We start from the raw sequence: 6,031 nt of genomic DNA, 5'->3' as shown, positions 1-6,031 counted from the left end.
ATGGCGTCAAAAGCAAGGGCAGGCAGTTCCAGAGGGGTGCAGAGTTCGGGATGGCAGTGGAGGGGCGACCATGGCGGGAGGGAGGCGGCCTGCGGGCACGACAGGCACCACCTGCCGCTTGCCTCCTGTTATGCCAGCCCGGAGATGTGCTTCTTGTTTAGTAACAGGCACAAATTCCAGACCTGGTGGCTGCTCTGGTTGTGGCTGGCGGAGGCCGAGCAGACCCTGGGTTTGCCTAACACAGATGAACAAATCCAGGAGGTGAAATCTAACCTGGACAACCCCGACTTCAAGATGGGAGCTGAGGAGAAGAAGCAGTTACGACGGATGTGATGACTCACGTGCACACGTTTGCCCCAAAGCTGCTGGCATTATCCATCCTGGCGCCACCTCCTGCTATGTGGGAGACAATACAGACCTGATTGTTCTTAGAAGTGCACTTGACCTGCTTTTGCCAAAGCTTGTCAGGGTGATCTCTGCTTGCCGACTTGGCTAAGGAATGAACTGACCTTCCCACCTTAGGCTTCACACATTTTCAGACTGCTCAGCTGACCACAGTTGGGAAGTGTTGCCGTCTCTGGATTCAGGATCTGGGCATGGATCTCCAGAACCTGAAGCGTGTCCGGAATGAGCTGCACTTCCGAGGCGTGAAGGGCGCCACTGGCAGCCAGGCCAGCTTCCTGCAGCTCCCCGAGGGAGATGAGACACCATCTTGTCAAGAGCAGCTTGACAAGATGGTGACAGAAAAGGCAGGATTCAAGCGGGCTTTCCTCATCACGGGGCAGACCTACACATGAAAAGTAGATGGTGCGGTGCTCTCTGTGTTCACTCGCTTGGAGGCACGGGTGCACAGGATTTGTTCCAACACACGACTCCTGGCAAACCTCAAGGAGTTGGAGAAACCCTTTGAAAAACAGCAGATGGGCTCAAGTGCAACCCCTACACGCTCAGAGCGGTGCTGCAGCCTGGCCCGTCACCTGATGACCCTTGTCATGGACCCCCTGCAGACAGCATCTGTGCCGTGGTTTGTACCCACACTCGATGACTGTGCCAACCGATGAATCTGTTTGGCTGAGGCGTTTCTCACTGCAGAAAGTGAAAGTTGCTCAGTCGTGTCTGACTCTTTGTGACCACACGAACTACAGCCCACCAGGCTCCCCTGTCCCTGGGATTCTCCAGGCAAGAATACTGGAGTGTGTAGCCAGTCTCTTCTCCAGGAGATCTTCCCAACCCAGGGATCGAACCCAGGTCTCCCGCATTGCGGGCAAATTCTTTACCAGCTGAGCCACAAGGGGAGTCCAAGAATACTGGAGTGGGTAGCCTATCCCTTCTCCAGCAGATCTTCCCGACCCAGGAATCAAACCGGGTTTCCTGCGTTGCAGGTGGATTCTTTAACAACTGAGCTAGGAGGGAAGTCCTTCTCACTGCAGATACTGTATTAAATACATTGCAGAACATTTCTGAAGGATTGGTGGGATACCCCACTGTAACTGAGGGGCATGTTCTGCAGGAGCTGCCTTTCACGGCCACAGAGAACATCATTATGGCCACGGTGAAAGCCTGGGGGCCATGAGAAAATCAGAGCGCTCAAGCAGCAGGCAGCTGCCATGGTCAAGTAGGAAGGGGGTGACAATGACGTCGTCAAGAGCATCCAGGCTGATGCCTGCTTCAGTCCAGCCCACTCCCAATTGGACTGTTTACCGGATCCTTCTTTCACCAGCCGTGCATCCCGGCAGGGACAGGGATTCTTAGGAAAGGAGGTGCGTCCCTTGTGAAAACCACATTAAAGTGTGATGCAGGTGAAGGCAGAATTATGTCTGTAGACTTGGAAGAGAATTAAACAAAAAACCATTGTTGGTTCTGTTAACTTTTACTGCAGAGTCATAAAAACTATTATCTAGTGCCGTATTTTATCTCAAGAATTGCTACCATAAATTAATACAGCACTTTTTTCCCATGATGCTTTCATACTTCTTGGGTTTGCAATGCAGAAATAAACTGCATTGAACTCTGTTTTCCACAGGGAAAAAAAAAAAAGCAACGGCAGGAAGCGCTGTCATGTGGAGCTGAAGGGTAAGGTTGGCATTCGGGAACCCAGGTCAGAAGCACAGGGGCCAGAATCAGCCAGCACGGAGCCAGTCTGGCTTCTGGCTGTGGCACATTTGTGAGCGCCTGCCCAGGGCCCTGTCTCTGCCAGGGTGAGTCATTCTCATGAATAAAGTAAATATGATTGAGTTTATACACACACGATACTTCACACACCTGCTATGTGTGGCGTTCTAAGGAATAAATGAGCAAGCCCTTAAATTGGTGATTTTGACGTGTGATTCTGTGTAAGGCTGTTAAACTTTCTCAGGGATCTCAGTGTTGTGTGATTTGAGTCCCACCCAATAATATCTTGTGCCCACATCTCACTGTTTGAATATTCACTGTAAGCTGTGGTTTTGTGAAGCAGACGAAACTTCGCCACTAAAAGAGTGACCTCATGGAGATGGAAACAGGTATTCCATGACAATTGACATCAAAAGAATGCTGGAGTAGCAATACTCATATCAGACAAAATAGGCTTTAAAATAAAGGCTGTTACAAAAGACAAAGAAGGACACCGCATAATAATCAAGGGATCAATCCAAGAAAAAGAATAATTGTAAATATATATACACCCAACACAGGAGCACCTAAATATATAAGGCAAATGTTAACAGATATAAAAAGAGAAATCAGCAATAACAAGTTATAGTGGGGTACTTTCACATCCCGCTTACATCAATGAACTGAACATCCAGAGAGAAAATCAATATGGTCAGATGACTTAAATGACACATTAGGCCAGACGGACTTAAGTGATATCTATAAGTGTTCTACCGCCAAACAGCAGAATGCACGTTCTTTTCAAGTGCACATGGAATATTCTCCAGGACAGATCACAATGGAGGCCACAAAGCAAGCCTTGGCAAATTTAAGAAAACTGAAATCATATCAAGCATCTTTTCTGACCACAACACTATGAGATTAGAAATCAACTACAAGAGAGAAAAAGTTGGGGAAAAGTGACTTTGTGAATGAACTTTGAGGACATGATGCTAAGTGAACTATGCCTGTACAAAAGGAAAAATTCCACACACAGGAGGTTCCTCAGTCAGTCAATCAGTTCAGTCGCTCAGTTATGTCTGACTCCTTTCAACCCCATGGACTGCAGCATGCCAGGCTTCCCTGTCCATCACCATCTCCTGGAGCTTGATCAAACTCATGGCCAATGAGTCAGTGATGTCATCCAACCATCTCATCCTCTGTCGTCCCCTTCTCCTGCCTTCAGTCTTTCCCAGAATCAGGGGCTTTTCCAAGGAGTCAGTTCTTCGCATCAGGTGGCCAAAGGATTGGAGCTTCAGCTTCAGCATCAGTCCTTCCAGAGAATATCCAGTGTTGATTTTCTTTAGGATGGACTGGTTTGATTTCCTTGTAGTCCACAGGACTCTCAAGAGTCTTCTCCAACACCACAGTTCAAAAGCATCGATTCTTCAGTATTCAGCCTCCTTTATGGTCTAACTCTCACATCCATACATGACTACTGGGAAAACCATAGCTTTGACTAGATGGACCTTTGTTAGCAAAGTAATGTCTCTGCTTTTTAATATGCTGTCTAGGTTGGTCATAGCTTTTCTTCCAAGGAGCAAGCATCTTTTAGATGAGTTAAATCCATAAAGACACAAAGTAGGATGGTGGGGACCCAGAACAGGGCTATGGGAATGGGGAGTGAGTGTTTAATGGGGACAGGTTTCCAGTCCAGGAAGATGAAAATGTTCTGAAGATGGGTGGTGGGGACGGTTGTAAAACAATGTGAATATAATTTATACCACTGAGTTATACACATAGAAAGGGTTAAGGTGGTAACTTTTATGTTCTATATATCTTATCATAATGAAAGAAAAAACAACAACTGGTACTCTCCTCTTGCTCAACCTGAAGAATGCTTTGGACTGCTTAATATCTGACTAACATCATCAAGTGAAAGAAGTTTTACGACTGGAATATTTGTCATGAAACAAAGGCTCAAGACTGTCAGACAGAGCAATTAATCTTCTAAGTATCATATATTTGTGGAATTATCTTTAAATTTTTGATCATTTATTTTTTAAATAGAAGAATAGTTGATTTACAAAGTAGTATTAGTTTCTGGTATACAACCAAGTGATATATATATATATATATATATGTATATATATATATATAAACTTTTCCATTATAGGTTATTACAAGATATTGAGTACAGTTCCCTGTGGGATACGTAGGTCCTTGTTGTTTATCTATTTTACATCTAGTAGTGTGTATACGTTAATCTCAATCTCCTAATTTATCCATCTCATCTTTCCCCTTTGGTAACCATAAATTTATTTTCTTAGTCTGTGAGTCTCTTCCTCTCTTGTAAATAAGTTCCTTTGTATCATGTTTTTTAAAATCCCACATATAAGTGATATCATATGGTATCTGTCTTGCCCTGACTTAACTTCACTTAGCATGACAATCTCTAGGTTCATCCACGTTAAAACGATTTTTAATTGGCATTTGTCATTTGCTAATAGTCCCTTCTTTTTATGTTTTCTGTTATCCAGTGTCTGCATCAGATAGAGATCCTTTCCACACACTATTAAAATATGCAATATCATCAAAATCTATTAGGTTATGATAATCAAAAGCCACAAGTACATGATTTTTTTTTACAGAAAACCTCTGAACCTGCTTATTAGGGTCCATCATTATTGAAATCATATAACTACAGTGTTTGGAGAAATACAGGGTAATTAGGGTTTGGGGAATGCTGATACCTCGTTCCCAAGTCTCAAAGATGAGTATCTGTTGGGAATTTGGACACCGTGAGTGCTGACTTAGGAATGAGAGTAACACCGAGAGGCTGTGCCAACCAGCACCCGCCCCCGTGGCCCCGGGAGGCAGAGCAAGAAACGGGTGTGTTGTCTGAGCTCCTTCCGTGAATGAGTGAATGATCTCATTGCAGGTGGGAAAGCTTTTTCTTTCTCCCCAACACCTCCTTAAAATCACTCTAACTTTGACGAACGATATGACAACTGTGATACGTTGCCATTTTTACCCATTCCGTTCATTTATTCAATAGACGTGATCACGTTGAGCCACTTTGCGCCAGGCACCGGGCCAGGCGCTGGAAATACATCAATAAATCAGGTCGGCAGGCTGAGTGTCCAGGCGGAGAAACAGACGAGTAAGTGAAAAACTGCATCTGGTTTGAAAATCGCAAGTGCTGTGCCCAGGAATGGCTCTTGAGACGAGCTCACATCGGCTGGATCCTCCACACTGAGATGCAGCGCTGAGGTCGCCCCGTGGCCAAGAGCTCCCCTCTGCCCTTCTGCTCCCCCGACCGCTACCATTACGTGGGGAGGTCAATAAGCTTCCATGGGGGAGAAGCCAGAGAGAGCTTGACAGACGTTCAATCGGCATCGACCAACTGAAGCGTCCATGTGTCAAGCTAAGAGCTCTTATGTGCATTTTGGATCTTTGCCTTGGACTGTCTGGTGTCCATCTTCACCAAGTTAATTAGGAATCAAGGGCTTGGTAGTTCATGCAAAAAAAGGGGGGAGGGGAAAGCTGAAAAACGTTTTGCTTGAGATTGGCATGTGTATTAGTTCACTAGGGCTGCTGTAACAACATTTCACGGCCTCGGGAGGCTTCCACAGCGACATCCACTGTCTCCAGTCCTGGAGGCTGCAGTCTGAGCTGGTGTGAGCAGCGCTGGTCCCACTGAGGCCTCTCTCCTTGGTGTGAAGATGGCTGTCTTCTGCCCGTGTCCACACAGGGCCGTCCCTCTGCGTGTACGTCGTGCCCTGACCTTCTCTCCTTATAAGGACACCAGGCCTGTGGGATTAGGACCCACCCCAGTGACCACATTTTACCTTAATCAACTCTTGACAGTCCCCATCTCCAGATTCAGTCACATCTGGGGTGCGGCGGGTCAGGACTCCGGCCCATGATCTGGGGAGGGACACAGTTCTGCCCGTGACAA

At 46.1% G+C, this 6,031-nt stretch overlaps 1 pseudogene; it reads left to right on the top strand.

Annotated features, from left to right (window-relative positions):
- On the top strand, positions 1-1,823 carry LOC136169302 (adenylosuccinate lyase-like; annotated as a pseudogene).
- The last annotated feature ends 4,208 nt before the right edge of the window (positions 1,824-6,031 follow it).

The sequence above is a fragment of the Muntiacus reevesi genome, chromosome 5, assembly GCF_963930625.1.
Source record: "Muntiacus reevesi chromosome 5, mMunRee1.1, whole genome shotgun sequence".
Taxonomy (NCBI): Eukaryota; Metazoa; Chordata; class Mammalia; order Artiodactyla; family Cervidae; genus Muntiacus; species Muntiacus reevesi.
This window is presented reverse-complemented; position numbering and strand designations above follow the sequence as displayed.